Source organism: Sparus aurata, chromosome 17, assembly GCF_900880675.1.
Source record: "Sparus aurata chromosome 17, fSpaAur1.1, whole genome shotgun sequence".
Taxonomy (NCBI): Eukaryota; Metazoa; Chordata; class Actinopteri; order Spariformes; family Sparidae; genus Sparus; species Sparus aurata.
The window spans coordinates 34,446,034-34,473,910 of record NC_044203.1 but is presented as its reverse complement, the minus strand read 5'-3'; the positions used below and the strand labels follow the sequence as shown (position 1 = coordinate 34,473,910).

Genomic DNA, 27,877 nt, shown 5'->3' with positions numbered 1-27,877 from the left:
GTATTTGTTAAACTGCTGAAAGCTAATACTTAAGACCTCATGATCCTTACTTTGCATAGTAGAAAAGCACTTAAACTGTATTTGAACTTGTGTCATTGTTGGTTTAGTAGAAGAAGCACTTGAAGGCTTGATGCAGGAGCCAGGAAAGAAAGATGAACGCAAAAACATGCAGACCGACTGCTTCGTCATCATGTGAGAGGTGAAGCTGCCAATGCATCTCCATACCTCCTCAACTGAATTTGTCAATTAGCTGTGAAATCATCATTACTGCTCTGGTGGCCCCCAGATGTGTCCTCTTAACGCCACCATGACCTTGACACTAAATGTGAAATGACAAAGGACATGGTATTTGTTGCGCTTGCTAAACATCAGCATGTTGGCATCGGCCCGTCCTCAGCAGAATAAACATGTATTTTTAGGTGGCGACCTCTAGTGGCTGTATTCATTCTTACGGTAGCAAAGGAGGAAGTCAGGTGACGTGGTATAAAGAGCGAGGAAACCAGGAAGGGTTGGACCGTTGGGTTAAACATGCACAGGGTTCAATATGCAGTTTGCGACCAGTGTGAAACTAAAAAAGTACTAAATGTAGGTGCTGAAACCAAAACTGCGATGTTTTCTTGAACCTAACCAAACTGCAAGCATATGATGCAGGTCCGGTGTCGTTTTGGGAAATGGTGATATATGTCATTTTAGCAGGCAATGCCTAACTTCCTTTTCACTGAGGTATGAGGATGTGTTGCTAGCATGTTGATTTTTAGAGTTTAGCTTGAAGTAGAGCCTCACATGGCTGCAGTCATGGCTGTAGAGTTTGAGAAATTCAAGTTTGTCACAGTGATTATAAGTCTGTGTCTGTATTTTCCTTCCTCTGTCGGAAAAAACTGTAATCCAACCAGAGAAAGGGACAACTGAGTAGCCTGCTGGCCCTGCAGGTGTGCTGACAGAACTCAGGTGTCCTGGACTTCACCTGGCAGGGCTCAGGTGGTCACATGTGTGGGGCCTGAAGTGCACATGCCTGCGGTGCATTAGTTCAGTGATCCGAGGAGTTTTCAGGCTCCGCTGACGTCCAGCCCATGCCTCCGTGTGTCCAGAAAAACAAGCTTAGCGAGAAGGAATGCGAGCGAGACCGTCACTGGACCCTGAAGGGGCTCCGCAGCTTACATGAGGAGAGAGGGAACAGTGCTGTTTCCCTGGATGAGTTTCAGTACGCACTCCACCCCGGTCTTTTAAATGTTTTCTCTTGATGTTGCTCTCTTGTTTTTCACTGCGTCTCTGCGCAAGAATTATAGAAGTTACCAGAGAGTCTTGTGAAGAGAGAGAGACAGTAACAGGAAGGTAGACGAGCTTTGAACGCAGGGCATTAAAGAGATCTAAACCCGAAGAGCCCCGAATGTGTTCAGATACCAGCGAATATGATGCCAAAATGATAGAAAAAGCAATCGTTTTCGTGCACATCACCTCAGGTAGGAATACAAATGTGTCCTCTATCTTGTCTGGAAGAACATTTTCACCCTCTGGTATCTGCTGGTTCTTTCTGAAAGATCATTTTTGTGGCAGGGTGGATAACACCCGTCAAATATCTGAGGCTGCATCCAAACCGCGTCTCAAGGATACGGCATGCACCTCAGGCTTCCAACATGTGAATGCAACACATTAAAGTGTATTTGTTTACTGAATGTAGTTCCGTCATTTCGTCAGCGTGGCCTCAAGTCACATCCAGAAAAGCATGTTTTCGTGACAGCTTTCCTGTAAGACTGTGTGCTTTTATCAGCCCCCACACAGAAATTTCCCTGCTTTTTTTTTTTTACCTGCAAGAAATCTCACACCTTCAGTGTTTTGACTGAAGCACTGGCCGACTTCTTCCTCCCACACACACACACACACACACACACACACACACACACACACACATCTCACTTAATTAAAGGCTGGTTTGAGTCTGTGGACGGGGAAATACACGTCTGGCTGTCTCTCTCTCTCCTCTCCCCACATTCTTCACTACACTCGCCCACTCTTAAAGGAACAGTTTCATATTGATGCAGAAACACACTCCCACACAAGTTTCAGTCTTTGCCTTTGATGAGATCCGATAAGATCATGTGTTAAAAGTTAAATTCCAACCAATATGAGTCTTTTTTTATGATGACACCAGTGTCTTCACGCAGGTGAACAGAAGGTGTGATCGAAAATATTTTGCTTGTGTCCCTGCGGCTGCAGCAAGAGTTCAAGTAGGAGACCTGTGACTTCAGAATAAAAGCTCAATCTCCAAATGACAAGTGATTAAAAGACAAACTCAGAAGCAGAACTCTGATTCACGTTCTGTCTCAGACTAGTTCATCAGCTGTTGGACAGTGTACTCGTCAATTTCTGGGAATGTTGATTTTACCTCGCTTCTTTTGGTTTGTAACTCTTTTTGGAAATAGATTCATGCACACCGGGTTTGGGTTTGTTCCCGACTGAATCTTAATTTGTGCTCATGTGAAGACAGAATCACGTTGCGTTTCCATCAATGCTGCTTTTGTTGAATATGCACAAACCTAAATGACTAAATAGGTTAATTGCCAGTCACTCCCAAACAACATTCTGTATATCACCGTTGCCAAAACAACATGACCTTTGCAGTGTACCAGTGACGGGCATACCGGACCTTTATCCTACGCAGGTAGACTGGTTTATCTGTCAGACAATGACTTGGTTAGGTTTATTCTAGGGCTGTCAAACGATTAATCACATTTTGTTCCTAGTTAACTCACGATTAATCCCAAATGAATCGCAATTTTTTTGGCACATTTTTTTCTCTTCTAAATGTACCTTATTGTATTTTTTTCATGTTCTTAATACTTTTAACAGCATAAAAAAGGACAAATATGCTTGCTTTATGCAAATGTTTATTCAACACTTAAATAAAAGGCTCAAAAAATATCCCCTTGCCCTAAATGGGATCAAAATATGGCCAAGAGTACCCATCTGCAGTCAAGATGGCCGACAAGGGCGCCGCCATATATCCAATCCATACAGGAAGTCTCAACCGGAAGTTAGTTAATCGCCGAGCTAAAACCAAAATAAAACAGTAAAAAACACGTACATTTACACCATGGACTGTACTCTTGGGGGGGCGTAAATCAAACAATGCGCATTTCTTTTCTTTTTAATACCGAGCGTTAACTGCACATAAAAAAAAATAAACGGCGTTAAAAGGATGTCGCGTTAACAAGTTATTAATGTGTTAACTTTGACAGCCGTAGTTTATTCATGTATAAACTTATCAATATCAGTGCTGGCCTCATTAATCAACCAACGCTGATGATGGAGAACAGGAAATAAATGCCCACAGAATCCCAACCCCACATTGTGCTGAGCTGTGTAATAGTTCCTGTCCGCCGCGTCGCACCGGCCTGTAAAACCAACATTAAAGTTGGCAATAACAAACATGAAACATCACTTTACACTCTTTCGCTTTTTTATTGCCATGAATTTCAGCGGTCCTCGTGCTCCCTCACAAAGGCGGCTACAGTTTTACAGCCATCATTTCCACCCACGAGGACTGAATGGTGTTTTTGTATCACTTTAAAGTTCATGATTCATGTTTGTGTTTCTAACTGGTTGAGGGGTGAGTCAGGTGACGTCCATGTGAGATCAAACGCTCCTTCAGTCACTAAAATTCCTCAGTTTCTCAGTTTTATGCTGTGGTCAAGTCATCCGGCGGATCGGTCAGATTCTGGTGTCATGGAACTTCTCGCTTTATCAGAATCGCTTCTGGTTCTGGAGTATCACACAGGAAGTGGATGACCTATCACATCCTCAGCTGACGTCTCAGCTCTATATGTTCCATTTGCCTCAGCAGAAGAAAAACCTTGTTTAATGACTCATCTCGCCGGGTTTAATTGTTCCTGCTGTTCTCATTTGCTGCGAGACAAAAATGAATGAATTGGACTTCCCATTATTGTGCCTCACAGCTGAGGTCCGCTTCCTGTTTTCTGACCTTTGCTCCCCATTGTCATGGTCATCTGCTTTTCAGAGCCTGTAAGAGCGCAAACTTCAGACCGCAGTCACACTGACAGCCAGTCTGTCCGTCTCCCATGTCACCTACGGACTGCTGATGTCATTTACTGCGTCCGTAACCCGGCTGTTTGCTCGTCCTCTATCAGCTGACTGTGTTTGCTTCCTCCTAAAGCAAATTTACTCTCCGACTCACAAGAGCCGGCTTGTCTTCGGCAAAGTCATATACCTGTTAATGCACGTCGACCCACAGCTCCTTCGTTCATTGACCCCGTTTCATCTCGGTGCTCTCTCAAAACAGCACTTTATTATTTATTTGCACTTTTCTCTTTGAATGCAGCGTTTCACTGAGCGAGCTGCAGAAGTCTGACATAAAGCACAGAGAGCGGAGCAGTCTGTGGCTGCGTTTGGGAGGAATGGGAGGAATGAGGAGCAGGATACAGGCAGGCGTCGGTCCAGACAGTGAACAGTCCTGGGAACACTGAGTGCTAATATAAGAGGGTGTGTGTGTGGCTGCGATTGGATTTCCGTGTTTTAATGTAAAGGGAGATTGTGTGTTTGTTTGCAGGCTATTTGAAGCCGGCGTGGTTAAACAGGAATAGCGAGAGCTTTGACCTCAGCTGCGATTCATTAAAGCTTTTCAGCCTTGGCCTTTGTCCCTGCTTTGAATAGCAAAGGTAGACTTTAAAGCACTTCCCTGAAAAGAAAGACAATTGAAAAGCCAACGAACCGACAGCTGGCAAAGGCAACGGCCGTTAGCGTCTCTCGAGTCAAGATCCAACCTGCTCTCCTCATTAGAGTCACCCACAGTTTGGTTTTTCCAGTTTCCAGTTTTGTTTTGGGTACACAGGAAGGTGTGTGCATGTGTGTGTGTGTGTGTGTGGGTGTGTGCGTGCACATGTGTGTGTGTGTGTGACACTCGTGTGCAACGTGAGGCAGCAGCCGGTTTACTGCAGAGCCTCAGTCGATAATATTCCCACGCATTTCTCTTGAAAACGAGCCTCCAGAGCCAGTCAGCACCGTCGAGGTAAACAAAGTCAGCTGATGCACAGAGCAGCTCGAGGAGGGAACACCCCGACTGCACGTAGCTCACGCAGTGTTTACTTCCAGGATTAACTGCTCTGCATAATATAAAGGTCGGGATTGTTGATTGCATGGATGCAGATATGCAGAGGAGGAATGTAACGGAGTACATTTACTCAAGTACTACTGGAGTGGTTTCACGCTTCTCTAAACTTTTACTCCACGACACTTCCTTTGTTCGACTTTAATCACTGGTTACTTTTCAGGTTTAGAGTTTACACACAAACATTTATTATAAGCTTATAAAATACAGTTTAATACAACCAGCACCACAGGCAGGAAGATTCAGTGACGTGATGACCTTTCCTTCTTTTTTAAGGATGCTTGGTTCAGGCTAACAAGAGCAGCCCCCGATCATTACCTCACCGATCAAGTCTTTAGCTATCAACAGCTTAAAAAGTTTGGTGTCTTTGCCTCAAAATTACATTTAAAATGCTTTTTTGCAGGTTAAACGTCTTCAACACATGCACACAGTTTTAGGAAAACAATTTCTTTTCATACAGAGTGCTGCTGAGATCTTTTCTCTCTCCTTGTTCTTTGTAGTTGAAGGAAATTATGAGCTTTCTACAACTTAAATGAGGGACCATCGTTTAATTCTCAATCTAAAGAAGCATCTTTCCTTTATTGTTGTATTTGTGACCGCTTGGCATTTCTTCAGAGACCCTTTTTTGGGTTGGAGGGGTCAGACCACTGTACTATTAAAGCCGACTGTAAATAAAGAAGTTGAAACCAGCTCCACCTCGAGCAGCTTTACCAGTAAAATGCTGCTCTGGTTGATTTCAACACTGGTGGGAAATTAGCCAAGAAACAACGTCCACATAGTAGAAACCACATGTTTCCCACAGTCTGTAATCCATTCTGCTAAATTTCAGGAAGCTTATCTTTCATCATGGCGTCTCGGCTCTGCCAGTTTCTTTTCGCAGGTCTTACAGAGGTGCCAGGATTAAAGTGAGACTGTGTCATAGCCAGTTATGAGTTTAAAACTTGGCTTTAAATCATGACTTTCTTCATAACAGTAAATATGTTTGACTTTGATGCTTAAAAGCATGGTTAAATATTGGAATACAAAGTTTTTCTTGTGTTAAACAGGATTGTGTTGGTGCGGTTTGATCGGCTTGGATTGACGGCAGCCTGGCATCAGTAGTAAACAACTGTCATCACATTTTAATTGGACCGACTGATTGAAACGTTGCTGGATGCAGGACAGACGCACACATGAAGAGATCCGTCGTGAAATAACAAAAACTGCTCGAGCTTTGGTAGAAAATTGTGCGTTCGTGTATGATGTTGTTGTTCAGAGTAACAGGCGCTTTCGTGGCCTTTAAGTTTCTGTTGCTTTCACACTATTGGGTTCTGTTGAGGGTGACGATGTAGACCGGGGTACACAGAGTTGGCCTTTTAGGCTTTCCTCCCTCAAAACCACAACGTTTTAGAACAGTTGCATAAACTGCTGACGTAACTTCACGCTCCTGTCTGCCACTTCATGAGAAATTTCTTCAGTGGTGGCTTCGGGCGGCTCTTGTGGGTGCAACTTTTTAGCAGTCTCACCAGTAAATGCACCATAAACCTTGCGACAACTGTTTCCCGTCAACTGCCTCAGTCTCCATAACAAATAACCCACCGGTGTTAACGTGATGTTGATCCCTGTCTGCCTTATTTCCGAACATCAACATCCTCTGTTAACGGAACAAATAATATTTCGGAAGCAATCAGGACAGGTGTGTTGGCTTTTTACCAGTTTGTTTGTGCAGGTGAAAGACATGGAGAGTGTCGCTGACACAGATTGGCTTATTTCAGTCATTCCATCAACGCCTCCAATTTGGAGGCTCTGACTCTTCACCGCTTCACGCTTGGCTGCAGACCGACCCAATGCATGTCGGAGGTCACGGTTCATTGGAGATTACAGAGCTATGGCATCAGCAAAAAAGTAGAGATGCAGGTTTAGGCTACCGTACCCATCTACGCTTCATTTCTTGGCTCTGTCAAGAGATTCTGGACGCAGAAAACAAAAAGAGACGCCTCAGTTTGAGCCAGAACTTCTCTGAAAACTGGGGTGAATTTGGACACGGCCTCCACTCCAATTAAACAAGGACCGTGCACAACACATCCAAGATTTGCATCTCCAGTTCAAGAGGTCTACTTGCTCTGAGATGTCTATTACTTAATGAAGCGCTTGTCTTGAGTCAATTATGTTTCAAAAGCAGTTGGCTGATTAATGGCTGTAACTGGTGGTCAAATGAGAGGCTGAGCACAGTGTTATCAAAGAATAGCTGCTAATAAAGATCCACTAATTTGGTGACAACATGTCTTATTCCTTCATAATAAAAGCCGCCCTTTATTTTGTTATTTTTCAGCTTTTCAGCTCAACACAGCTCCAGCTGCCAGCGAACATGATGAAACAGTAAAACGAAGCAGATGTGTGAAAGAAACAAACAGGGACTCAGGAGAGAAGCTACAGAAATCCTGATAGCTGAATGTGGACTTTCAGAAACCTCTTTCTTTCTGCTCTCCTGCACAGATACGAGTTCAGTAACACTACGTTTGTTTTGAAGAGGAGAGAAAAAGGTGGCCACAGGTCGGCTGCGGTCATGAGGCATCACCACAGTCAGCTCGGAGGTGGACGACCGCACTTCGTCACTCCGAGTGGTCATAAGATCCCTCTAATGTCCAAAACTGTGTGTGTGACGCCTCCAGTATCCCTGCAAGAGCTGATAACTGGTCCTGGGGAGGATGAGCAGCAGGATTTAATAATAACAATAATAAAGTATAGAGATCATTTCAAATAAAAGAAAATGTCAGTCCAGATGTTAAAGTAGGTCAGCCCTGCACTGTATCTGATTCTATCAGACTGTTAATGTTTCCATATAAGCGCCACAGAAAGTGTCAGGGCGGAGCGCCCGGCTGGTTAGTGGCCCATATCAGCTGGTGTTTGTCGGAAAGTACCTAGAAGCTGCCGCAGTCAAAATAACCTGCGCGCAAAAAAACTACCACCAAACTGAAAATCGGCGACCCAGTCCCAGCTCGGCTTTAATGATGAAATTTGACTGAGTGCAACTGAGAGCGCTGCAGCTGTGACCTGACAGACCTGGCTGTGTTATTATCTGAGGTGTGTCTCTTCCTGTAAGTCAAATCAATTCAATACAATTAAAAAGAAAGAAATGAAGGGATGAATAATGAGTGGCTATAAAAACACCTTTGTATTGAGCTTTGTTTTGATCATATCTCCATCTCCATCGCTATGGTGTGTCCACAAGATCCCCAGTGTGTGACGTCCACTTCCTTTAGTTTTCAGTGTTGCAGCTGGAAAAAAAAATATTTAAAATTACCACAGCTCATAACTTCCTGTGTATCACAAGATTTCCCCAAGGCAGAGCCAACCCATCATCATTTCCCGTCACTATCGTCCCACGGTTACTAAATCCCCCGCAAAGTCCCCAGTCAGCACTTACACCGAAATAAGTTCAAATTAAGTATTCTGGAAATTTTTTTTAGATGTAAATTTAAACCAAAAATGTGCCTGAAGAGTTAAAAGATGCAAAGATACCAAGAATGCATCTGCAAAACTCTCATTTCTGCACAAGTAAAGACAAAAACATTCAGCTTCAAAAAAGATGATTCAGTTTGGAGATGTCAGCCTTCATTAATCTGTTTTCATATCAGTGTAGTTTGGTTTAAAGGTGCAATACGTAAAAAAACAGTCAAAAATTTAGTTTTGAAGAAGAAATTCAAACTCAGAATTTTAATATTTACAAATTTAATGAGGTAATAACACAAACTTATTGGATAAACAAGCTGTTCTCAGAGGAAAGTAAAGTCCTCAGAACACTTTGAAGCCAGAAAGGTGGCAGGGTCCGCCACGCGTAAACAAGGTAAAACAGTATGAAACTGCGCCGTCCTTTTAGGTCAGTTTGTTTGCTTCGTTCGTTTAAACAAAGAACATTTTCTTCCCCCCGAAACTACATAGTGCACCTTTTTAAATAAGCTAAAATCAGTAAAATAACAAACCTATTTTTGGAAATAACACATAATAACATGTTTAGATATTTAAACTAACCACTCTGAGTAAATGATCGTTAAACGTTCTCCCCCTCAAGCATCTGATTTGTGTGTGTAATGATTTTAAGGCCTCATAAAGACCTGCAGACACGAGTCTCTTCCAAGGAAAATAATGGTGACCGCACCAGCTCTTACTCACTCTGATTAATATGAAGGTTTGTAAGCGGCGCTGGATTATTTGACTCCCCTGTTGTGTCACTGCAGCTGCTGCAGCCGACAGCTGAGAGAGGATCAAGGCTCCGAGGAGCCGGATGACAACATGCACTCTAAATAAAAGGCTCCCGTCGTGAGTAACTGGGATTGCACAACAAGTTAAAGACCACTTGTGTGAATTATTGGTCGTCTTGTGATATCCCTTTAACCTATATTTAGAAGGGGGATGGCTTTTTTCTGAGCACTTCTGCTTCTTAGTAAACTGTCTTTGCTGTCTGGGCTAAATGTGGATTCAAAAATAATGCTGTTGGTCTCACAGCAGAGACCGTGACGGATGAAGTCGGGCTTGAAGAGTCTTGCTCAGGGGCACCTGGTCAGAGGCTGTTGCATATTGGGGACAGGTGGGAATCAGTCTGATAGCTTGATATCGACCACATTTCACGCAAGATGACCCTGGTGATACCCTGACTCTTCCTTTAACACCACCATGAGGTTGGCATTGGTGGTTTCGACTCCTCCTCTGAGAACAATGGACATATCCACCAAATTTCATGGCAATTGTTCAAATATTTGTAGAGATATTTAAGTCTAGAAAGTGATGGGAAGACCGATACTGCCATTGCCATGTTGATAGCGACTGAGCTAAACTCGATGACATTGATTGTTTGTACAAGGGTTTGATGTCTGATTATGTATTTTATCAGAGAAAGTGAACACAAAGTCATAAATTCTGGCTGGACAGCTCACCATGTTTCATGACTTGCACGACATCTCGCTGATTGTTCCGGCTGACTGCACCAGCAACATCAATTCCTCTTTCACTCTGTCGTGTTTACAGGCGGAGTTTGGGTGGAAGGGCTTAATGAGACCTTTATTTGTCCTCAGGATTAACCCCATGTTGTTTTTATTACCTGGGGAGGAGTTTGAACGCGGGGTCCTCGGGTGCAGACACCACACCGAGCATGAAGGTCATTGAAGTGGATGCAGGTTCAATCTTAGTGTCACTGCGTGAAAAAGATCGTATTCAAATGTTTGAACGCTTCCACGTACAGTGGTTTCATCCAGTCACCATCAGGTCAGCTCATACAAATGTAACTTGAATACGATCCGGCACGAAATGTTGATTTGATACGTATGTCTTTGCAGAACTTTGCAGAAATGAACGTTGTATTTTGGCGACAGGGCCACAGACGATGTTTCATGGCCAGTAGATATTTGGAAAACATATCCATGCCAAGACTTCTTCGTCTTTGCACCAGTTTTTGTTTAATGTCAAATGTCTCAGACCCCATTTGTTAGCATCTAAGGCCAAGTTTGTTGTCACATACCAAATATACTATAAGTGACACTCAATCTCTGCACGCATCCTTGGTATTACAACGACAATATAGCTAATCTCCAGCTAAAGCTAAATTGTCATCAGCTGATATTCCACTTCTTTTGCTCTTCTCACAGCCTGTTTACCTGCATGCAACCAACGTTTTCACAAATACTCGTCCTACAGCGGAAAACAGAAACGCTTCTGATACCCAAATCTTGTCCCTTGCCTGCAGATTCATTTATTCATATGCAGATGTGTGTTTATATAGATTAACGAAGGTGTGTCAGCTGCTTTGATTGAACAAAGTGCACAAACTGCATGTGAACTCGTGCGTGCTGCATCAATGCTTACAGGTGCAAACTTCCTTTCTGTAATCTTGCAACGTGCGATGTTCGTCTACGTTTGTTATGATTGCTCGTAAATCCTCTTCTCCGTTCGGATCGATTCTTGGTACGTAACCAGATTTCTGCTTCCTGCACACACGCCCTCAGTGCAATCATTGGGAGAACATCTCAAACACGACCACGCCAAGAGCAATCTGGCCGCGGTACAACTTATCCGCAAAAGCTGTAAAGACAAGAGCAGATTAAACAGTGAGGCAGCGATGGCTGTGTTGGGCTACAGTCATGTGTGCAGCACACCCACAACGTGTTACAGCTGACAAAAACAAGATTGTATGTCACATTCTGCATGCGGTCCCAACGGTCAGGCTGCTGCTTTCAAACCCGGATGTTTACAGGCCTCATGGGCTTGATATCTGATTGGCAACAGGGCTGTGGGAGTTTTTGATAAGCATGGTTTCGCCAAATAGGTGCCAGTAAGTTAAACGAAAACAACAAGGCTAATATCTTATCACTGTGGTCACAGCCAGCGGTGAATCATTTATTTTGTTACAGCTTCAAAAACAAAATAGATCGTATTGATAGAACGAGGCCGCAGGTGCACGATTGGTTTCTCAACAAAGAGAAAATGATAAGACAAAGTTTCACAGAATTTTGAGTCGAGCAGCGAGTTCTGCAGAAGTTCTGGTTGACGGATGATGAGTGCGGCTCGATGCAATAACTTCTATTTTTCTGACTTTTGCAGGTGTGATCTTCGACTCTCACGACCGGAGTGAAACCTTCAAGTTGTGAGAAGCTCATCAGTCTTAAAATTCTTCAAAATATCTGCAGCACCGTCATCTGTAACACCTACATCAGTCTGAGTGAACACTGTGTTTCTGTGCATTATCCCTCTTCCTGCAACACTGCACACACGATTGTCTTCTGTGTTTTATCAGCCTGAACTTTGGCACGGAGGTCCAAACATTTTCCCCTGAGAGGGTCAAAACTGAAACTTAACGGTGGACCAAGGGGCCAAAAGTGTCTGTTGCATTGTATTGTTAACATGCTAATAGCTCTTATTGATAATTAGGGATCCGACACAGAAAACAAAACAGTATAAACAGCAATTTATTTATCGCTTATCACAAATTAATATCTCACTCATGCTAAACTAATCTGTTAATGATTGATTGTTTTCTTATATCTGTTGGAGCGCTGTGTGCAGATGATGGTTTGTCTTTTTTGTCTGAAATCAGAGTTTTTTTAATTACTCCTTAATTTCCTTCTGAGAAGTGAACTGATGAAGTCATGCATGTGTTTCCGGGACATTCCGCCCTCGCCTCCGGCAGCGTCGCACGCGGACTAACAGGCTTAGAAACGGCTTCTTACACAAAGCTGTGAACAAACTTTTATAACCATCAAACAAACAGACGAGAATATGTGTCAGTATGGACGAACTGCTGCCAAATGTTTCACGCCTCTTATGCAACAAGTAGTTATTAATTCACTCAGTCACAGCACTTTAAACATTACTTATTTATTAAATTACAAAAAACACTTTATTTAGATCTGTGTGCTGGCTAGAAGTCATGGATGTATTTTTACTTAAATAGATGTTATAATGCTGCTGAGCAAGATTGCTACAAACAATTCCGTTATGTTCTTTTAACACAATGACAATAAAGTGTTTTGTTTTGTTTTTTTTCATTTTGCCTGAATCATCCTCCTTATTGTGTTCCTTTTGTGTTATTTGTGTTAAATTTATTGCACTTTTTTAACCGATGACAGCAAATCTCACAGACTGTCTATTTGTCAAAAGGACCGTCTGTTCCATTAAATGTCTGTTTATGTTCTTTTCTTTTTAAAAAAAATAACTGTCATTGTTGAGTTAAGGTGGAAATCATGATCTCATCTTCCTTGTGTTTTTGTTTCTGTTCAGAAAAAGAGAAAAAAAATAAGCTTTGACATGAAAATGCACTTTTGTTTTTCTACTACATCTTTGTCTAAAAGAAATTCTGCAACTTCTGTGATGCAGAATAAAGTTTATCGTCGATCTTAAATCCTGACTCCCGGCCTTTTTAATGTCCCGCCTGTGTAGGTGGACGTCTGGAGCTCTTTTCTTCTCTGGGATGTATCGATACAAATGCAAATCGGGTTTTAAGCCCGACTTTACCAACATCCACCGTGTCGTTCTCCTCTTACATACTTTCACCTCTCCTAAATCCCCTCGCTTTACATCCTCGAGCTATGATTTTTTTTGGAATCAGACATGTTGCCCAAAAAGCTTCTTTTTTTCTTTCTATTGCCTCAAATGCTTTTCAATAGAGCTGAAAGGTTCTTGTGGGCGGGCGTGTTTTTCTCCCCTCTCTACAGTTGTTGGATGTCTCTGGGGAGTCGGCTGGATTATGGAGGGGATTTCTGTTGGATTTCAGCGAAATAAAGAAGCCTGTTTTTTTTCTAAACCACTGAAGAGCTTCTCCTGTTGCATCAACCAATCACAACGCCCGCAGACCTGACGTAGCCTTAAGTGGTGTTTGTATGCATCTTTAACGGCAGACTGTGAGCTGTATATAATGGAGTGTTGCATCATTTAAGTGTAAAGAGAGTGTCTGTGAGGGTTTTAAGCCTTTTACAACAGCTTTGGCCTACTTTATTATCTAAATGAACAGCGTTTGCACAACCGATGGCGCTCCGTTGTGTGTGCTGAGGTCTCTTATTGGAGGCAGATGACCGGATGAACTTTATGATACTCGCTGTTACAGATTCATGCAGTGACATCTGTAAAACGGCAGCAGAGGAGGTTATAAAACACTAAAATAGAGTGATTTTACTTTTTATCTAAATAAAGGAGACGAACATGAAGGCTCTTCGACTACGCTAGCAGCTCTGTGAGGCTGTACATCAACACAGCTTTGACACAACATAACATTAAAAGGTGTGATTTGCAAGAAACGGAGAGAATCTGAAGATAGCTCCAAACTACAGGAGCTAACTCGCTGCACTCTTTGCTGTAGCTATCCAGCCAAGTCGCCTGGATATACGTTGACGTTTGTACCAAATGTGGCGTTTCACGTTGTGTGCTTGTTAGCCACGTCTGTCATCAGATGGTGGAGTGGATGGTGGTGGCGTGGTGTTTTATTACAAGCCAACCATGCTGCCAGACAACTGACCGCAGTTTGAGTCGCACCTCTGGATATTTTTACAGATATCTTCGGACATTTCCATCCGTGATTTTGGCGACCAAAACAGATATTTTCAAGCCAAACCATGATGCTTTGCTAATGCTAACCGAGTAGTTTTTTGCGCGTAGAAATATCCAGAGCATTAGAACAGCGTTGTGTCAGGGGAGAATAAGGAAATTTTAACCTGAACAAACGTAAAGTCGCAACATAAAGAATCACTCAGTTCTAACTTATCTGTGGTGCACCTAGCTTCATTTATTCTGGCAATTGGACTGAGCTACTTTTGGCTGTAGCGAGTAGCTGCCGTTAGCAGGTAGCTCAGTTAGTTAGCTGCCTGGAAAGGAAGTCATCGCGGGCAACAGGGCGCAGCTGAACTCAAGGGCTTTGACTCCAGGGACGAGAGAGTCGAGCATCATCAGCAGCGAGCATCATCAGCAGCGAGCAACAACGCGCGACAAGTGAATGCTGATTGTACTGATTCCCATGAAACAGCCAGATGTTAGTGTGTGTTAGTGGATTTTTTGACGGGTGTACATTTGGGTATTTCCTTCTATTACCTGAGAGAAAAAAAACAAACTGTGTTATCTATACGCTGTCAGATTCTGTAGATACATTACGGGACGATCCATGCAGAACCGCAGGTTGTTTTGCTGCCGCCTGACATTCCACGTTAATGCTGCATCAGTAGTCTGGAACATCTTGTTCTGAACTGCAGTAGCCGGGCAGATTCCTGAGCCGGGCTGAAATAACTGACGAAAAAAAAGAAAAAAACAAAAAGTGCATGTCTGGACATGCTGAGCGTTACATAAGAGCTGGATGTAACCTCAGCAGACGTGACGGGCTCCTACAATAACATGAGATGTAATGGAGGTCAGAGGCTGGACCGACTCCAAGCTTGTTCCTGATGACACACTGCAGCAAGATCACAGCATGAAGATGTGAAGGCGACACACACACACACACACACACACACACGCGAGCCTACTGTATAGGTTACAAAACATCTCAGTGAAGTCACATTCAGTCACGCTGTGTTGTCCATATATTTAACTCTGAGCTGAGTTCAGGGGTCTCTACTCATTTAACACCAGATGTCAGGCTGTGTTTAAAGCACAAGAACAAAGAAACGAGGTGTTTGTAGGAGATTACCTCATTCTGTTTTTATCTACAGTAAGATTTTTGTTCTTTTTATCATATTCTGGACTTTATGTGAGCCTGTTTTCTGATCTGCTCCTGTTTCGAATCAGCGTCTAATGCAAACTCCACATTTTTCCTCCACAAAACAATTTGTTGACTTCATAAATTCAGTGTAATGTACATTTCTGCAGCATTAATTCTATCTGTACATCAACAAACCCACGTCACAAATAAAACACTTTCCAATAAGTACAGTAATTTAAATGAAATACTCTGAGGACAGTAAAAAAGCTCAAAACAAATAATGTATCTGAACATTTAAAACGCCGGACTTCCACTTTCTTTTACTTATATAAGATAATTGAGTAACTCTACCGCTGCTGTCTGCTGTCTCACTAATTAATTAGTTCTGCTTTGACTCTCTGTCAGACGATGTTCAGCTGTTTCATCATTTCCTCTATAGATGTTTCAAATTAAAAGCCTTCCAGCAGCTCAGAGGGCGTCATTCCTCACTATTCCTCATTGTCTTTTAATGTGAAATATCTACAGGAAGTGCTGAGTCTCATCGCTGGATGAACACTGAATAAAATACACGACTGCTTTGTTGTAATGACATATAAGCTGAATTTCTTTGCTCCTCTGGCAGCCATTAATTTGATACTAGCTCTTATTTAAGAATTACGCCGTACTGTCATGAAGTAAGCGACAAAATGGTTCGATTGGAGTCTGCTGCCTGCCTCATTGTCAGAGTTTAGAGTCAACATATCGTCATCAAGAATAAATGTGTTTCATATCGTCGTTTATATTTGGCCTCATTTCTGTTTCTGTGTTAAACATGTTTTCTTTTTTTTCTTTTTTAATGACGAACAGTGTACAGTTCAAGAGTTGATGAATAACTTGTTGCTCTTTGGAAATGTGAGCTGCCAGAAGTCGTCTCTGATGTGGCTGCAAGAGCGTGACACGAAATTAAAACATTCACAGCTAATGTAAAGGAACAGCTGTGTGCCAACGTTCGATTTATTGACGGGGAACATCTGAGACATTTTGAACTTGATGAAAATGGATAAAAATTACAAATTTATGTTCAGTTTATTTATGTTACGTTTACTAAGCTGCCAGAGTTTATTCTGTCAGTCGGAGAGTTAAGACAGCCTCCTCCATTGTCCTGTAAGATAACCTGATGGAGGTCTGAAGCTGTTGTTGTAAACTTAATTGCAGGTGAAGTGGATGGTGACTCTTTTTTCCTGATTGTGTCAGAAAAGCTCAAAAGAATGAAAATATGTTTGCTTTTTTCACACAGAAAAGCTAAAAAAGAAAGTAAAGGTTTGGTGTTTTTACAGAAAGTAACTTTCCTTTCAGTTGAAGTAATTTTCCTGCTTAAAAAAACACAACATTTAAATATTTGAGCCCTCTGCTGTCCCTGCTGGTGTCAGTCCAGAGGTTGACTTTTGGCAGCACATTCTTTTTGCAGGAATGCAGCGGTCATTGGCGGGACTCGTCAGGACTGAGCTGGGATGATTGTGTCTCATCAGTGTGTCATTCATGTGAACATTGTGTCCCAGACAGGACAGGACGATACATATCTGGGCCGGGGTGATTACATGATGAGAGAGACAACACCCATGAGGACATTTATTGGTTCTATTTGAGGAAGAGGACATCAAGCTTTTTATTTTGATTGCTCTGGTTGTTAGGTGTTGCTCACAGAGAGTCTCCCTTGACTTTTGTTTTGTGTTTGTTTTACATCTGGACGATATTTCGGACGTGATATCATCGAGTTTCCACCTCGCAGGTTCTCTGATGAATAGTGTCTGTTTCATTTGATCTTTTCTTTATCTTTTCTTTTCTTTCTTTAAAAAGCGTTCTTATTGGTTTGCATGAATCAAACAAGACAGGTGTGACCTTTGTTTTGGTACACACCTTTAGGCTTTCCTCAGCATTTTCTTATATTTACATAATTTGAACTCGGATCATTTTCCCGTCAGGTCGGCAACCGCTGGGTTTTTGCCGGAGGCTGCGTTTTCTTCTCCTTTGAAGAGTGGCCTCCTTTCACTTTCATCCTCCCTTTCGCTTCTCATTTTGAATCAGCCTGCTGTATTCAGATATCATGCACTGTACAATGATTTACCAACTGGGAAAAGTCCCCTTTTGCTTCATTAACGGTTTCCCTGTGGTTTAGCTTGCAGACCGATGATGTGATGTGATCATTACTTCTGGGATTTTGCACCAATCAGATGGTCTCTTCGGTCAGGGGCAATTCCAGTTTCTGTTTGCATGTAATTCTGTTTTGAAACACGCTGAAATAATGTATAAATCCCATCAGACAACGCTGATATTTTCAAAAGCAGCCACGATGTGAATGTTGTATTCATATCACGCCATGCAAGCTTGTAATATACATAATATATGCTACTGTATGGAAATAAATTCATGTCAAACAAAAGGGGACCTATAAGTAAAAGATGTTGTCCATCCTTCCATCAATTAATCTTTTTCTAACAGCTTGACAAGATGCAAAACAGCTAAATACTGTGTCAGTGACAACACATGAACTTACATGAACCCAGAGAGCACTGCTGCCCTCTCTGGTTAAAAGTATTTAAATCTGTTTCGCCCTCTGATCACACCCAGCATCGCTGACAGGTGTGGTCACAGGTATGTTCTGCTGCATCTCTAACCACACCAAGTAATGAGATCACAATGTACTGACACACTCCCAGAGGACACGTTTTTATCAAGCTGAGAACTGACCAAATCCAGTGAAGAGCAGTTTCAGTGAACGCTCTACTTCCAGCTGGTGTTCAGCTGCTCGCTGTCTGAGGATAAAGTTCTTTACACTCCAAGATTTTGATGTCCAAGAAACAATTGAAGTCAGTTTTATTTTGCTTCACACTTGTAAGTAAATCTTGGTATCGTCGACATACAGGAGACAGATATTGTATCATCGGATAATGTGGTCTTCTGGCAAATATATTAAAGGAGAAAAGAAAGGGACCAAATGTGAAATCTGTATTAAATGGGACCTTGGAGGAGCTGCCAAGCAACACAGAGGGGAGTCTTTTGGATGAATATAAGGAAAATCAGCTTAAAGCGTATCAGCGTGACGGTTTTTCCTATTATTTTTAAGGTTGTAGTTTGGTTACATCAGGTTTAGTCATAGGTTTGACTTATTTAAGCTTCTGGCGACAGGCTCGTAATGACACAGTCCATCGGTTTTCTTTACAGATGTTAGAGAAAAAAGCTTGTTGTTCTCAAAGGAATAAAGAAGAGTGATTGATACGACCATCATGTCATCTATCTATAAGTACAATTACCATTGGAATGACTAGAATGATATCTATGTGAGAACCGTCACTGATAAACAATTCAGCCCAGTCGCCAGGATATGATGCTGGCAGGTACTGTTTTCTGCAAAACACAGATAAGTCCACGGTAGACATACCAAATGTGTCATATCATGTTTACATTCTAAGCTTATCTACTGACTTTCACATCAGGAGGTGGAGGAGGGGGGGGGGCGGGGGTGGTGGGCGACGTCATTACAATTCAACAAAGCGGACAAATGAGTCACACCGCTGGATATTTTGAAGGCAACCCGGAGACGTGTCCAGACAATATTGTGTTGACCAAAATTATTTTTCACAGGGAGCCAGATCATCATCATCGATGATCATTGGAACCAAAACATGCATTTTAACCCAAACCATGATTTCCCTTCCTGTTCCCTTAACCTAACCAAAAATCAGGGACAATAAAATTTGGCACCTGGTCTTTTAAGCCTTCTCTATGTGCCCCGTTTCTATGACAGTACTTGATTTGTTTTAATCATTTGCACCTGATCCTGCCAACACCAACAAGTGTTTGAAAGTCGTTCTCTGCCATGACGATCGTTGAGCCTTTACACTGTCCTTAGCAACTTCCGTCAACACGACTGTATGACAAAACATTGCATCAAAGTTTGCTTCCTGAGGTTAAACTGGAAAAATCTAATATTCCTTTCCCTAAGAAAGACTTTACGTGTGCTACTTTCTGTATGCCAAAGCTTCCTGTTTCTATCACTTGCATGTTTCGGACCCTTCTCATCTCAAACCAACTGTTAAACCACGTCTCTATTAGTTCAGAGTTGCTAAAGAGTCAGTTTTCTCAGTCCGTCCTGCCTCCCTGCCCCCTCGCTCCGTCCCAGGCTGTGTGTGGCATGTGGTTTGGATTCCTGCCCAAGGACTATTCAGTGTGGGAGAACAAGGCCCCCCAGTGTGCTCTGTTTTCCACATTCCTCAGCCCTGACATCAGCCCGGCTGCAGGAAGGACGCTGCCTCAATAGCCAAGCGGCTGTGTGCGGGAAGAGGCCCCCCTGACCCGGCAGTCTGGCTGGCGGACCCCGAGCTGAGTGGCCCCCGCCATCTCTGACAGCACAAGCCCCCCAACGACAATGCAATCAAAGGGATGCTTTACATACCACATGTTGTTTTGCGGCATAAATTAGATGGAGATGCCCGGCAATGGTTAAGATGGATTATCCCCCTCATAGAAGGGCCATATGGAAATTTAGGTCACATGCTGAATGTAAATATTTTGCTTTGCAAAATTGCAGCAGGAAGGCGACTGAAGGCTGGCGGCTTTTTCAGTTTCGGTTTCAAAACGGTTGTATTTTTCATCCTCGATAGACTTTTTAGTCATATCCGATCATATTGAAACACGTTGAAGGCTTAGCAGAATATTTGTGTTGCTGCTGTACTCTACTTATTGAACTTTACATCAAGTTGTCATCGTTTTCTACCTTGTTTGACTCGTCTATACTGTCTATTATTAGTTCTCTCAATGATACACATGATTCAGTCTGTTACAGAAACTCTTGACTGAGCACGATGTTTACCGTTCTCAACGAATGAATGTCTGGAATGGAATCATCGATTGTTTTGATGACAATTTTGTCCATAGCCATATTTGTGGCTTACTTAGTCACAGCTACGCTTGGAACTGAAAGCTATGGAATGTCATTCGCGGTAACATGGTCATAAACCACTTTTATTGCGGCCTGATGATGGCGCTTAAAGGAATGCAACAAGTTATGTGATTCACCCTGAGGGGAACATGAATAATTGTGCAAAATGTCAAAGGAGTTCATCTGGTAGTTGTTACGACATTTCATTTCAAATTAGAAATGTCCACCACATGGTGGTGCTCAGAGAAAAGTCACAGGATCACAAAAGTCCCAAGATTCATCCTCTGGGAACCATGAATCGAACCATGATGAACCTGTCCATGAATTGTTGAGATATTTAGCTCTGCTTAACATCAAGACAGACATGAAAATTAAGTGTTGAGTTACATTCGAGATGGGAAGTAAGCAATTGCAACTGGTACGTCAACTCAGGAAGTCATACGCACCTCACCAACCTCAAAAGCAAAGATGAGTTCTGACTTAAAAGTCCCTTAAATGAGCTAAATACGCTAAAATAGCCAGCTGAGAAACTTACGATCAAGAAAAGAGCCGTTCTCTGCTCTTCATCACGCGCTCCAGTTCTGGAAGGCAACAAAAGCCGCCATCTTGTTTAAAGAGCCGCCATTGTTGTTACCAAATGACCAGGTGTGGTTCTCGTTGGTCATCAAACCAGGTGATGCTCAGCAGTTCCTCAGATGATGGAGAGTTGGATACAAGCACATCGCTTGAAGCTTCATCTTACAAACTCCCAGCGCCACCTGAATTAAGACAAATGATCATTCGACCCTTAGACGCCATATTTCAAGGTCTCAGTTCCTTTTTCCTATCATGCATTGTATCTATGTTTTTTTTACTGCAGGGTCTTGTTATAGAAAATGACAGCAATGGCTGAAAAGAAAACAGTTGATTAACATTAACATATACTACATGTTTGTATTGAAGAAACAGTTTCTCTCTCATTGGCCCTGATGTTTTACTCATGCTGAGTGTGTACAATGAACCACCACTGATTAAAAGTTGACAATAATCATCTTTTACTCTGCACATCTTTTCCCTTATAAGGCGATCCGTGGGAAAGATCTTGGACACGGAGAGAACGACCTTTAGTTCAGCATTGCCAAACTTGGAGAAGGACTGATCTGCAATTCAGGATTGTTTGTTTTCATTCCTCCGCTCAGAACAAAATATTATTAACTCCAGCGTCTAAAAGTGTTGGCGCCATAACTCATGGATATATGGGCCCTGTCTGACACAAGCGAGGTCACTTCTGCTTTGGTTTGAGGCATTTTACAGAATCTAAATGTTTCAGTTCCTTTTCTTCTTCTTGGAAATATACATTCTGTTCCGACATAAAGCCAACGGCGTGTTCACTTTTAGTTTCTAGCCCGTTCTAATTCAGTTTTTCCACATGCAGTCATGCGATGAGGTATTCCGGCTCATGGCCATGAATTCACCTCCAGATGCAGCCTTGTGTCGGGTTTCCCGTAAGCAGACGGCAAGACCAAGTGTGTGTGTGTGTGTGTGTGTGTGTGAGACTGTGGGAGGCCGAGTCGGTTGGTATGGAGGGGGGAGGCTGAGCGCTGAAGAGGGGAGGCGTGGAAGCGTGGGAGGAGGAGACATCAAAGACGAGGGGAAATCGGATCCCCTCGTTCAGACAAAGCAGGCTGTGGGGCTCAGAGACAAAGGAAACGCGATCCACCACGTGACCGTGAACGCCACGCATGCCTCCCCTGTCTGGCTCCATTCAGCTTTTCACTCATTCAACTCTATCGGACCCCAGCGCCACGACGAGCGCTCGGACCCAAACTGAAATTCCGCTCTTTAATTGAACGAGTGTGTTGCGGTTTGAGTGTTTGTGTTTTGTGTGGTTGAGTTTCTTCTGGGAGTCTGTTGTGGGAGGTTTTGTTTGGTTTTTAGTGATGTCTCCTACTATGTTGGAGTTGTTTGTGGTTTTTAAAAAATGACTTTGATTTATAGTATTATCACAATCAACCAGAGAGCGAAAGGTCGCACTATAGAAAAGTCACCGAACAAAACGGGATAAAATATGGACGTCTTCTTTGAGTTCAGACGTGTGTTTGTGTCCACATCGTTATAAAACGACTACAATAAAAAAAATGGCCGCATGTGCACTTAAATTATAATGCAGGGTCAGACTTGATGATGATTCTTATGATTGTGATAAACATTGTGATCCTGCCGATGTTCCCCATCAGAACAGTGTGTAATTATCTCCCGTGTGAGAGCTGACGCAGCTCAGAAAGCTCTCGTAATCAGCTGATGACCTGCAGTTTGGGGATTCAAATGCTGTCATTAAGAAGGAGACATTGTAAGATGATAATTAGTCTCTTTTGCAAAGATAGTGATTTCTGCCTCCCGAGGACTCAAAACAATGTTTTACCAATCTCAGGTTATCATCAGTGTATGTTCCTCTGTGAATCTGAGGAAGTTGGCAAAAAGCTTTTGTTTTTTCGGACTCCTTCTGACTGGAGTAACCTGTCTCGACAGCTCTCCGTCATCATTTAGCTTCTTTTAAAATGTTTTATTTTGAATTTATTTGTCCAGTTTAAGGTTGTAACTCTTCTTTCTCATTTTTTCTACTTGGTATTTAGTTTGTTGTATGTTGTTCGCGCTGTAACAGTTGATTCACATTTATTGTTCTTGTGCCTCAGGCTGTTTTGTTTCCTATTTGTGAGAGCTTCTTTGGGATCCCCTTAACAACAAGATGGTACATCTCAAAGGGTTTATCCCAGGGTTGAACATTATTACAAGAAGACATAACTCTGTATGATAGAGTCCAACCAGGCGGTGGTGGAAGAAGTACTAGTAAATTATTCGAAGTTTACGTTACTAAAAGTATTGGCATCAAAAGATACTTAAAGTGAAATTCTCATCAAAATGCAACCTAGGCTTTTTTTGTGAATGTACCTGAGTCAAACCTTCGTTTAGAAGCATAATAATTTACACCTTAACTCTGAATCTTACGTCGCACTCGGACATCGATACGGAAGAAACATCTGCTAACATGAGTTGTTCAAAAACGTGCTTTTTAGTAAACTCTGTGTACACAAACAATGTTCTCAATGCTCGTGTTCATGTGTAGAGACCCTGGTGATACTACGAGCAAAGTTTCATGTTGTGTCGAGACTTCTTACTGTTTTAAAAATAGCAATATTGATGCTATCGCTAATTTGCCCGTAGCACTCCATTGAAAATGAGTTTGACCTGGAAACGCTCATTCTCTTTTACATGCTTTTACATGAAGGTTTGACTCATATACATTCACATAAAAAGCCTAGGTTGCTTTTTGGCGAGAGTTTCACTTTTAAGTATCAACAGTAAAAGGACTCGTTATGCAGAGTGGCTCATTTTTAAAAAGGTATAAGTGCAGCTAATATTGAATATTCTATAAACTGCTTATAGAGGGACAAAGCCACAGCTAACATGTCTGTTTTTAAATAGATGTCGTCTCGTCTGTTTCTTCTAATCTATGAACCTGAACACAACCTTTGCTAGTGAGGACTGCAGCTGCAGTGGATCTGAAATGACTTTTACACCTTTGTTTGACACAAAACAAATGTATCGGTAAACATGTTTGTCCTTTTCTGGTTACCCAGTAAAGCGATGTCACGATCGGAGTCCTTAAATCGGAAACACTTCCCACTTGTATCCAGCTGGTTCCACCAATCTGCCAAACTGACACGACAGCTGCGAGGCCTCCGGTCACGGCAGCATTTAAAAAGGTAAAATTTCACGGCAAAATCAATTTTTTTCAATCGAATCGCCGCGATCAGTGGAATGTTCACGGTGAAGGGGGGAAGTCACGTCAGTCGCTTCCGCTGAGTGTACTGAGTGTTCAACTTTGGTGAACTTTGACACACAAATCTGAGCCGTTAACCAACAACAACAAGTCTCAACAGTGGAAAGCTTCGAGGGAGTGGAACTTATAAAGATGGACGTGTTCGGCGTGATGATGTTTAATGTATCCGACAACCTCTGTAGTCATATTTAAGCACTCACATCTCATTTTAAGACATGTAAACACTTTAAAATTCAAACATGGGGTATTTCATGGCGTATTTTGTTGCAGAACAAGACAAGAAAATCCCTTAAGTTTGTTTTAACCACAGAGCCTTTCCAGATTTCAGAAGTTAAAAAATGCTAACCATTCCTTTTTAAATAAACCGTATAGACTTATTGTAACGTAAGCAGCTAGTAAGCTAGCTAGCTGGGAGATGTTCACTCGTCCTCATCTGTAACTTTTCATTAAATTAAATGATGCAAGTATAGAAAAAAAAAATATGAAGAGCTCTATCAGCTATTCTGAGTAGCACTAGAATATCTCTCTGAGATAGCTAGCATGTTAGCCATTAGCCCGCCAGCTACAATCATTCAGAACTTTTTAGGATTTTTATTTTTAGTCCTTGATTACCAACTTCATCCAAAGTTCATCCTTTGAGAATTATACCAACAGAATGAACCATTTGATGGGCGTTTTCACTAAACGTGGGAGAAAACTATGCTTCCCTTTGTTTTATTGCTGCTGTGAGACACTAAACATGTCATACTTAATATGACTGATTTGCACTTGGCTTCACTGTTATACAACTCTGCCACTAAACAAACTTTCTAACACATTTCATGTTTCACTGCGGTGACATCATGCACCCCGGCGGGCCGTACGTCACTCAGCCTGCTCTGTAATGCAGTAAATCACAGGTATAGGACGGGATGACGAACTGAATCATTATTTGCCTCAACATGTCTGAGATGTTCCTCTCATCCAGCTGACTGAATCCTCCCATGATCTCAAATCATGTTCACACCCTCACCAGGAAGGCTTGAGTAATGTGAACATTTTTTCCCCATCAGCGGATGTCTGGGGCGTGTGGGGTTTGTGGGTTAACACATCATTGTTTTTAACCGGAGAGCCAAAACAACTCCTAGCTGTTGCTTAGCGATCCTGGTGAAGATGATGCATGGTTAAAAATACTTCGAGGAACCTTTAACAGCCTCGGATCCTAAATTACCTCACCGTTGTCATATTTTGTCCACAGGGGGCGCCAGAACCAACGAAAATTGAACTCTGCTGTAGTGGCTTTAAATAGTCTTCCCCTCTTATCTTCTTTGCTTCACTCTGTTACTTTTATACGCTGCCAAAAATCGATCAAAGGTGGCCGCAAAATGCAATTAACGTCTCTCCTCATCATGTCATTCCATTTGTGACACAGAGAGGAACGTAGGTATCCGGAATGAAACTTCTGAAACCAGCCCGGCAGCATGACTCACCTCCCTGCTGTCCATCTGTACGATCTTTACGTCTCACTCTGACTGTGCTTTTACCTCAGTTTTTTCCTATCTGAGCCTGTTTCTGGAGAAGATGACAAACCCAAAGTTGTTTGCCCCTCGAAAGTCTTCATTAACCACCTGTTGTGAATCACATCCTACGGCCTCCACAATCTCCAGATCTCAAGGCGGATTTATTAAGGTGATGTGTCAGAAACACGTGGAATCCGTAGTTAGAATCACCAAATCTGGACTTTCGCAATTGAAAGTGTGATAAAGAACTTCCTGTCTGAGTCACATTACCATGAATGCATTGGTCAAGACTGCCACGCCTCGAAGTGACACAGCATGTACGGACGTGTATGACTGCGCCTTACAGTGACGCCAGATGTGTTCAGAATCCGTCTGTAACCTTTAAAACAGTTCACAGCCAAACAATGCAGCTCTATTTACGGCTCGGATTCTTTCAAAGTGTTCTCTAACAATGATTGTGTAAGTCGAGGATTGTTCTTCAGTGCGGTTGCGAGATGCCCTGCTGAGACTTTACTAGAGTATTTCTATCAGTACATTTACCTTCAGATACAGTTTTTTCCTTTGACAGAGTAAATCCTCTTGTTTGGGTTTTGGAAGGGAAGTTTTTTTCAATCAGTGTCACAGGGAAACTTGGGAAAAACGAATCCTACCTCCGAATCATAAAGAAAAGAGGGCGGTTTGAGATAACAGGGATGTTTTACGTCCGTTATGCAATAACGTTCCGGTCGGAGAGAGTTTTCTTTTCCTATATGATTCAGTTTTATGGCTCAATTCTGTATAGAAGTTCAAACCGCCCTTATCGTGCAGGACTTAGTGATACGAGCAGGTAATGAGCGTGTAATAAACCTCAAACTCACCATATTAAACAATGCTTATGCGTCCGTATACGTCATAATCCATCATCATCAGAATGACGCGATGCTGTATAAGAGGTCGTTTTTGCATAACGGGTGCTTTCACTTTGGATTTTGTCATCAAGATTTTGCTGATGAAACATGTGCACTTTGTTTCAGTACTTTCATGTCTTGCAGCTTTGACTTAAACCTGCATTAATAGATTTGTTTTAGCCGACACAGGGCGGTGAAAACATGAAGGTGACCTACGTTAGCATTAGCGTAGCATTTGGACAGTGCTGGAAGAAGCGTTATAATGTTTTACTTGAGTAAACGGCGCACTGCATCACAATTAATGTCTCTGAGAGGTGAAATTTGATGTTTCGTCACATTCTGTTGATCATTTTAGTCAGTTTTTGAATGTTTTAAACTAAAATCCTGGTCATTCTCCTCCACCGCTGTAACACTTTGTCCCCCTCGTGTCTCATCCTGCACCGTCATGTCCATAAAAGTGCCACTAATGCTGTCTGAGAAAGACCTCTGACCTCTCCGACATGTGCTGCCTCACCCAAATCTTATCATCACCTCACCAATCCTGCAATCAGTGTAACCTTTGCCACACTTATAGTGAGTCTCGCTCTGTTGCAACCAGTCATCATGAAGTGAAATGTCACACCAGCTCCACTCCTTCGTCCTCTGAACTAAACAATTCTTACGTTTATATCAATTTTTTATGCAATTGAGTTGTGGGTGAGTAAGCAGAGGCCCTGCCTCACAACAATGCAGCCTGATTGAAAATTATGGCTGCTTCTTTCTTCTGTGCCAGACACAATCAGGGGCCAGCACCTTGAGAGTCTCACCGCAAGGGAATAAACAGCTCCGTCAGACAGGTTCAGGCCGGCTTTGAGGTCGGTTTAGTCTTCGTACGCTCCCGACACTGTGGAATGTTTCTCATGTGGTTTTCGTTTGATATGCTGCTCGGTTGTGTTTGGTGCCAAGTGGCATTATATATATATATATAAAAAAAAACTTCCCACCGCCACCAGGAACATCACAAACACAAAGTGAAGTCAGCGGAGGACAAGGGCCTGTGTTTGCTGTCAACACAGGAAAAAATGTACTCCTGCTGTGATCACACACTCACACACACACACACACAAAGGAGAAGCAGGAGAACGGGCTGCATTCTTCTTGAAACAAAGACCTTTTGTCTGGCAGTGTGGGTACATGCTCTGGTACGTGCTCCCTCTAGTGGCCACTAGTTAAACGCCCACTAATGATGAACCTACGTACCAAAGAATTCCATTTGTGTATTTCCCCCCTCAGCTTCATAGAATGAGAATGAGGAAGCAGCTATTCTCAGTTTAAACATCCGGCTTCCAGTCCGGTCGGTGAGCGTCTGTTAGAGAAACGAGGAAAGAACAGAGCTGAAGGAGATTTTTGATCAGTTGACGTCTCACAGAGAGATGAGAAAAGTCCTTGTTGTTGGTTTTTGCTCTCGTCCTCCGGGGACTCTTGAGGTTTTTGAATAT

At 42.4% G+C, this 27,877-nt stretch overlaps 1 long non-coding RNA gene across 1 annotated transcript; it reads right to left on the bottom strand.

Moving 5' to 3' along the window:
* Positions 1-7,254: 7,254 nt before the first annotated feature.
* LOC115566813 (uncharacterized) lies at positions 7,255-27,877 on the bottom strand. Its single transcript, XR_003981081.1, has 3 exons — positions 27,639-27,877; positions 20,729-20,951; positions 7,255-8,379 (listed from the first exon to the last, which is right to left on the bottom strand). It is a non-coding gene; the product is annotated as an uncharacterized LOC115566813 (long non-coding RNA).